Source organism: Drosophila erecta, unplaced genomic scaffold, assembly GCF_003286155.1.
Source record: "Drosophila erecta strain 14021-0224.00,06,07 unplaced genomic scaffold, DereRS2 tig00000056-arrow-arrow-pilon, whole genome shotgun sequence".
NCBI classification, from domain to species: Eukaryota; Metazoa; Arthropoda; class Insecta; order Diptera; family Drosophilidae; genus Drosophila; species Drosophila erecta.
Genome location: NW_020825201.1, coordinates 81246 through 90781, shown reverse-complemented (window position 1 = coordinate 90781; position 9536 = coordinate 81246).

Below are 9536 nucleotides of genomic sequence, written 5' to 3'. Positions count from 1 at the left end.
GGCAACTTCAGATTGCAGAATGTCTGCCTCATCTTGATCAAAGACAGTTCTGTCATACTTGTTTTCAAGCAGTTTCAGTGTGTCCGTCACGTTGGACCAATGACTTTTCATCATTGCCAGCTGCTTGACTAGTTCAATCTCACTTGAACTATCCAGGGTTTCGTAGATTAGGCTCATCTGTTGCCTCACCCTGTCCGCTCTTCTATCCACCAGTTGAACCAGATTATCAACTGGACTGGAGCTCCGAGCTGATGCGCTATCAGATAATTTTGATCCACTTGGTATATTTATTTCTTCAAGTGTTTCTACCTTTAATTGCGACTCCTTGTAGGCCTTGACAGCATCCATAGTTTTAATAAATATTTTATCATTAAAATATTGATGATCGCCAACTCCCAATTTTACCAGCGCATTGTTGTTAGTAGTAAATCGAACTACCAATGCTTCTATTGCTGGTATAGATGCCTTTTCCTTGATTGCTTGCAGTATTTTGTTCTGCAGCTCTCCTTGGTCTTGCATCAATTTCACAGATCTTTCCGACAACATGTTGGGAAAACAATCACTGTGACTTTTTTGTGCTTTCTGCTTGTATTCTTTGGCGTGATCCGTTGGAGGATTTTTTGATTGGTCGCCCAGTTGACCTAGCTGTGCCTCGACTCACAGCTGATTGATCAGCTAAGGAAAAGCAAGAACACAAAGTTTCACCTTATAGTCCTAGTACTTTAAGGCGTGGTCTTTTATTCTGTGTTTCTTACCACTGGTAGGGGAAACAACAGAATCACTCGAATAACCTTGCTCTTTTTACTTTGAAGCGCTGATTTTTTTCTTCTGTGTTTCTTACCACTGGTGGGGGAAAACAACAGAATTTCTCGAAGGACCAAAATGTAAAATTCACAATTGCTGATGTATGGCCTCAACACGCCTTACCACAATTTATAATGGTACACAAAGCAACCTTTAACTATAGACTATAAGGTGCTTGTTTTATTTAAAAACATAAAAGATTCTTTTGTATCTTTTTGCTTTTTATATTTATACTCTGTTCCTTACCTTTGGTAGGGGGAAACAAGAGTCAATTATTTTGGCTACCTTTAGCTGCAAGATTAACTTAGCAATGCTTAAAGGAGCTGGCCTTTCTCTGAATCCCTTACCATATAGGGGGAAACTGCAGAGTCGAATCCGGCTCGAAGGACCAAAATGTTCACACTATAAACTAATTCGTACACTTAATGAGTTCAATTCGGGTGTTTGAATCTAACTGACTCGCTACTGCGAGGGCATCGCCTTTTATTCATTCTTACATAGGTTCTTATCATCTAATTATATAATGCAGCGCTTGTAAGACGCTGCAGTCTGCGTTGGTCAATGCAGCTGAGGTTTATCTTAAATCTATGTTTGTGGCCTATGACCGCGCTAGTCACCTCCCGCGTGATCATATCTCTTGACACTTCGGCAATAGACCACTGCAACCGTACTTATCTGTAGTTGCCACTTATGCTGTCCCGTGACATGTTTATTGCAGCCCTTAAATATTTATTTATAGATTGTCTACTTATCATGTCTAAAGTGAACGTAAAGTAAAGTAGAAAAACTGTAAAAGGTCTGATAAAAAGTTCGGGGAATTGAAATGCCGAGGCGAAAAAACGAAGGAATTACAGGGCTAATAAAAAAGTTGTAGCTTCCTTTCGTATTAAGTGGACAATCTTCTGTTGCTGCCAAATGCGGCTTAATTATTAGTTTTGGCCCTTTGAATTGCTTAATGCAAATGGGCGGATTTTTGGAAACAATGCATGAATATTTGTGTTTTTGATTCATTGGGCCGATGGCGGAAATGAAATGGCGTTGAATGCAATTAAAATAATAACCAAAAATAAAGGGATTTTTACAAAATATAATTGGTATAACTAATTAGACTCGTATAATACGAAAATAGGCTGATAAATTTGTAAGCCATACTGATTCAAAATTGACTTAAGAAATGAAATAAATGAACAAACATTTCATTTAGTTTGGTTGGATGCATTGTGAGTGTTTTGGTAATTGGCTTTCTAATGAAGACCCATGATCTGAATCTGTTAATTAAGGCAAATATTTTACGAGAATATTTCTGACCAACTCATACCGGAGGTAATTTTGCGAATTCAAGCCTTGCTTATCGATTTGCTGCCCATTTTCTGAGAAACTGTAGTGTACTTAGTTCGATAGATTTTTAACTAGTTGGTCTTTTAATAGTGGGTGGTAATTACTAATAAAGAGGACCTTGTACTTCCTTCGCTAGGGATGCGCACTCTTGCTATGCTCGGGTCTAGCTCGCCGTAGGTCGGGGTTCTTTAAGCTTAGGATAGTACGAAACGCTACTACATTTTAATAAGTGCGTCTTACTCATAAACAATATTCAAAAGTGGACTATCGATTAATAAAAGAAATGGCTTTATATTGATACTAATGATACACGCCGACACGTGTGAAGATAAGCTACAGATTCTGATAAGTATTGGGAATTTTGGATGTTAATGATTCCCTAAGTCTTTAACCTCCCTACCATGACAACGCTACTTAAAATATTTACATTGTCCCTTGGCCAAGTTTAAAATAACTACCACATATTTAAGAAAGTGTTCAACAAACCATTAAATCTATTTATTCACAATTCATTCTTTTTCAATATATCTTCAATTATAATTCCATTTATATAAATTCAGTTTAGTAAACGGTTCCATTAAATCTCTTTTACAAAATAACAAATTATTAATCTACTCATGATTATCCTAGTCATTCTCTAACTCTTCATTTTCGTTTATATTCAGTGAGTAAAATAAAGTATATAAAAGTATGTAGTGACCAACTTAACTTTACACTGCAAAAACTCTTCAAGACACCCTCGCCCTAAATTATAGCAGCTTTTGTATAAAACAAAAAGCGAGAGAATTGTCTTAGACCAATCAGAACAGAATATGATCGTACGATTATACAGTTAGGGAAAGAAAAGCTGTAACAGCGACCACCAGCATGCAGCTTCCCCAGAGCTTAGATCATTATCGGATAAATCTTCGTGGCGAACGCTCATACATTTTTGACGCTGCCCATTTAACTTCACATACACGTGGAAATATAATTTAGTTATATATATATCCAATCTCATAAAAACAAGAGTTGGTATATTTCAATAAATTTCCGTGTTCGATTCGTGTGAAAGTGGCAACGAGATTCGACCCCAAGGCGTAAGGAAGACCAGGCCTATATATAAGAGCATTTGGTTGCTCTACAGGCGACTACCCCCCCCGTCTCGTCGACCCCCGCATAAGCTCATGGTTCAAAACCCCGTCGCTCCAAGAAGAGGCCACGAGGCGACATAACCTTCAGCAACAAATTACGCTACCGGCCACCTGCCGAATGATAACCAAATGTATTGGAAGGCTAGAGCTCATCCAGATTATTCAACTATGCAGAAGTTTAGACGACCGGACCAGATTTAATTACATTTGTACATCATCATCGTCCCGCAGTGAAGATCATCGCCTATGACCAACGGAGGTCCAACTTTGTGATTTCGTCTTATCGCAACGCAGCGTAGCAGCCAGCGGTTTCCTAAGGTCTTATCGCTGCAGTGCTGCAGTTATATTTCGTGTTTTGTTTTGATTCTTGATTTTCTTTTGTATTGCGATTTATAATGAATTAAATACTCGCAGATTGCCGGAACTTTTGGCATTTGAATAGGAATTTAAATTAGAACCTTTAAAGTTTGACCTACAGCTCGACAATGTCAACGTGAACTTGGGCCCAACTTTACGCACATCATGGAGTGGATATTTAAGGTCGTGAGTACTACAACAACAATGATATAAATCTTATTATGAATTACCTATATTAAAATTCTAACAAAATGCCACTCGAACGTCTAAATAAAATAAGATCTGCGTTTGACTAAAGATTATGTAACTATATTTGCTAATTTTATATTCAATTACTTATATATATTTGCTTTATACTTTACTTTTATATACTTTATTTTACCCATTGAATATAAACGAAAATGAAGAGTTAGAGAACGACTAGGATAATTATGCGTAGATAAAAATATTGTTAGTTTGTAAAAGAGATTTAATGAAACCGTTTATTGAACTGAATTTATATAAATGGAATTATGATTGAAGATATATTGGAAAAAGAATGAATTGTGAATAAATAGATTTAATGGTTTGTCGAGTACTTATGTTGAACACTTTCTTAAATATGTGGTAGAGTTATTTTGAACTTGGCCAAGGGACAATGTAAATATTTTAAGTAGCATTGTCATGGTAGGGAGGGTAAAGACTTAGGGAATCATTAACATCCAAAATTCCCAATACTTATCAGAATCTGTAGCTTATCTTCACACGTGTCGGCGTGTATCATTAGTATCAATATAAAGCCATTTCTTTTATTAACCGGTAGTCCACTTTTGAATATTGTTTATGAGTAAGACGCACTTATTAAAATGTAGTAGCGTTTCGTACTATCCTAAGCTAAAAGAACCCCGACCTACGGCGAGCTAGACCCGAGCATAGCAAGAGTGCGCATCCCTAGCGAAGGAAGTACAAGGTCCTCTTTATTAGTAATTATCACCCACTATTAAAAGACCCACTAGTTAAAAATCAATCGAACTACGTACACTACAGAGTTGGGATATTTCAATAAATTTCCGTGTTCGATTTGTGTGTGAAAGTGGCAACGAGATTCGACCCCAAGGCGTAAGGAAGACCAGGCCTATATATAAGAGCATGTGATTGCTCTACAGCCGACTACCCCCCGTCTCGTCGACCCCCCCGCATCAGCTCATGGTTTAAACCCCGTCGCTCCAAGAAGAGGCCACGAGGCGACATAACCTTCAGCAACAAATTACGCAACCGGCCACCTGCCGAATGATAACCAGCCAGATGTACTGGAAGGCTAGAGCTCATCCAGATTATTCAGCTATGCAGAAGTTTAGACGACCGGAGCAGATTTAATTACATTTGAACATCATCATCGTCACGCAGTGAAGATCATCTCCTATGACCAACGGAGGTCCAACTTTGTGATTTCGTCTTATCGCAGCGCAGCGTAGCAGCCAGCGGTTTCCTAAGGTCTTATCGCTGCAATACTGCAGTTATATTTCGTGTTTTGTTTTGATTCTCGATTTTCTTTTGTATTGCGACTTATAATGAATTAAATACTCGCAGATTGACGGAACCTTTGGCATTTGAATAGGAATTTAACTTAGAACCTTTAAAGTTTGACCTACAGCTCGACAATGTCAACGTGAACTTGGGCCCAACTTTACGCACATCATGGAGTGGATATTTAAGGTCGTGAGTACTACAACAACAATGATAAAAACATTATTATGAATCCCCTATAATTAAATTCTAACAAAATGCCACTCGAACGTCTAAATAAAATAAGATCTGCATTTGACTAGAGATTATGTAACTATATTTGCTAATTTTATATTCAATTACTTATATATATTTGCTTTATACTTTACTTTTATATACTTTATTTTACTTACGGAATATAAACGAAAATGAAGAGTTAGAGAACGACTAGGATAATTATGCGTAGATAAAAATATTGTTAGTTTGTAAAAGAGATTTAATGAAACCGTTTATTAAACTGAATTTATATAAATGGAATTATGATTGAAGATATATTGAAAAATAATGAATTGTGAATAAATAGATTTAATGGTTTGTCGAGTACTTATGTTGAACACTTTCTTGAATATGTGGTAGAGTGATTTTGAACTTGGCCAAGGGACAATGTAAATATTTTAAGTAGCATTGTCATGGTAGGGAGGGTAAAGACTTAGGGAATCATTAACATCCAAAATTCCCAATACTTATCAGAATCTGTAGCTTATCTTCACACGTGTCGGCGTGTATCATTAGTATCAATATAAAGCCATTTCTTTTGTTAATCGATGATCCAGTTTTGAATATTGTTTATGAGTAAGACGCACTTATTAAAATGTAGTAGCGTTCGTACTATCCTAAGCTAAAAGAACCCCGACCTACGGCGAGCTAGACCCGAGCATAGCAAGAGTGCGCATCCCTAGCGAAGGAAGTACAAGGTCCTCTTTATTAGTAATTATCACCCACTATTAAAAGACCCACTAGTTAAAAATCTATCGAACTACGTACACTACACATTTTTGGCGCCCAACGTGGGGCTCGAGAAAATACACTACACATTTTTGAAGCCCAACGAGTGGAGCACGACAAGTACTACACATTTTCGGCTCAGATGTGAAGCTCGAAAAGTCCGTAACTTGTCATAGCACACTAAGCTCTAAAGTAATCCATCCACAGTTAAAACACAATATAACTAATTCCAATAAATTAACATATTGGATTGAGAGTATCTATTTGGAAGGGATAGTAAAACTTAGGAACATGCGATTCAATTTGAAAGAGAATTGATCGACCAAGTGGAACTGTTTCGAATCCACAGGAGCTCATCACCATACGTTTCTTTACTCAACTTTATTTACAATTTGATTTTTCTGGAATACATTATACTTACACTTCAATAAGTCTGTATATTGTCCGATTTTCAAGTAAATAAAAGCATGAGGCAATAGACCAGCTACAATCCACTAACAAATAGAGATACAACTAAGATTCTGATAGAAGTGATCGACATAAAGAAAGACAAACCAAATAATTACAACATATCTTAACAACAATAATATGGCAGCGAAGAATAGTGCAGGTAATGCAGTTGAAGTTTCACAAGGCGTTGAAAATAGCTGTGCCATATGTAAAGAAATCTTAGCACCAACCGTTTTGTCAGCAACAACATCGTGCAGGCACACATTTCATAAAAAGTGCATTATAAAGTACACAAACATGTCCAATTTGCAATGCAGATTGCAACGAATCGAATTTATCTCACTCTAATAACACTCTGTTCGCTGAATTAGATGCTGCAACAGCAGGCACATCCGGCGTAAGCGAATGTCAAGATAATAATGATATTTTCCCATTAAGGAGAAATACCAGATCAGGCAGGATCCGAGGTACACCTCCTAGACGAGGAGTGTCTACCAGAAATACTTACAGAGGAAATTTGGATAGGATCTTAACAGAACCTCCAACGAATTCCAGTATGGCTCTTAGTACTCAACCAGAGTTGATGAACTTTATTCAGTTTACTGTTAGCCAAAAACAGGCTCAACTCATGGATAACCTTACCTCTTATTTAGGGAAGACTATAGAGACATCTATTAAAAGTCATTTAGACAACTTACAATTATCTCAGCCCACACATACAAATTCCACACCTGACAATGTCCAACCAAATACAGATTTGAGCAGGAACAATTCCAATCAAAATCGGTATTCTCAGAATTTAGACAATAATGTAGAAGAAAGAGGCGGAACCAGGAGCAATGCAAGCTCATATGTTAGCCCGGAAAAAGTATCAGGAATCATTCAAAAATGGGGATTAAAGTTCGACGGTAACAAAACAAGCATCAGGATAGATGAATTCATTTACAGGATATGCTCACTCACCAAACAAAACCTAGGTAATGATTATGGACTTTTATGCGACCATTTGTACCTTCTGTTTGCCGGAAAAGCAAGCGATTGGTATTGGAAGTTTCATCGAAACAATCCAAATTTCGATTGGAACACATTTTGTGGCGAATTTAGGAAGAGATTCGAAGATATAGAGACAGATTATGATATTTGGGAGGGAATCCGAAAACGCAAGCAAGGAGAAAATGAAGGAGAAAATGAAGATAGAACCCTTAGGTCAGCCTGATATTCATTTTTCTTTTATACCCTTACACATAAGAATTCAAAATTACAATAATAAGCGCAGAGAAATATTTAGTAAAGTAGATAGTATAGGAATTCATTTAAAACCCAGACGATCTACTATCCGATTGAGAGAATTTTGGAAGAAGGTTCGTCGTGACCGACAGAAACTTATTTCCGCTATAGTACTTAGCTCTGACCAAAGACTCTATACGGATATCAATATAGAGGGTCAGACTTACAAGGCTTTATTAGATTCTGGAGCAACAATAAGTTGTGTAGGCGGATTAGCTGCACAGAACTTCCTTAAACACAACAACGTAAAAAAATGTTCTGGCGAAATTCGCGCTGCGAACGGAACAAAAAACAAAGTAGTGTCAAAACTTATAACTTCCATTAAGTATGGAGATACGATAGACAATCTTGAATTATTTATAATACCAGAACTTCAACAGGATGTATATTTAGGCATTGATTTTTGGCAAAAGTTTGGATTATTAAATAAAATTACGAGCAATCCGACCATTGCTGAATTAGACATCGGTACCTTGGATGATGATGAAGATTCTCCAAAATATCATGAGCTGAACGAAGGAGAAAGACTTCGGCTGGAGACAGTAATAAAAACATTTCCATCCTTTGCTTCCGAAGGTTTAGGTCGTACTACTTTGTCCACACATAGCATTAATGTAGGAAATGCGAGTCCTGTTAAACAACGGCATTGGTCAGTTTCACCAGCCATTGAAAAGCTGATGTTCGCTTAAGTGGATAACATGCTAGCCTTAGATGTTATCGAAGAGTCAACTAGCGAAGAGTCAACCGTCTATGTCTTGATTCTAGAGAGGTAAACAAGGTTACTCAGCGGGACGCATATCCTCTACCTCATATAGACGGCATCTTAAGCCGGTTACCACCAGCTAAATTTATAAGTGGTATTGACATGAAGCATGCATACTGGCAGATACCGCTCGACGAAAATTCTAAGCAATACACAGCGTTTACAATACCGAATAGACCGCTATATCAGTATAAAATGATGCCCTTTGGTCTCTGTAACGCGGCCCAAACTCTTTGTCGTCTTATGGATCGAGTCATTCCAGCTCATCCTAGGAATAGAGTATTTGCTTATCTTGACGACTTATTAGTTTTGTCCGAGGATTTTGAATCCCATATGCTTTTACTGCAGGAGATAGCTTTATGCTTAAGTAAAGCAAATCTCACTATCAATGTCAGCAAATCCAAATTTTGTATGAAGGAGATCATATATCTCGGTTTTATAATTTGGAATGGACAAATAAGAACCAATCCAGATAAGGTTAAAGCGATAGTGGAATTTCCACAACCAACTTCGATTAAGCAGTTACGAAGATATCTAGGATTAGCGGGATGGTACCGACGGTTCGTAGAAAACTTTGCCACTATTAGTTTTCCTTTGACGGAACTTCTTAAAAAGAAGAATACGCTTGAATGGAACGAAGAGGCTCAAACCGCTTTTGAAAACTTGAAATCATGTCTTACTGCCTCACCAATTCTCATAACACCAGATTTTTCTAAGCAATTCATTTTGTTGTGCGACGCCAGCTCTTTTGGTGAGGGTTGCGTACTGGCTCAGGAGCGAGATGGAGTAGAACTTCCGATTTCGTATATGTCCGAAAAATTGTCCAAAGCACAACGTAACTATTCAGTTTCCGAATTAGAATGTCTTGCCGTTATAAAAGGAATTAAAAAATTCCGCGCATATATTGAAGGACA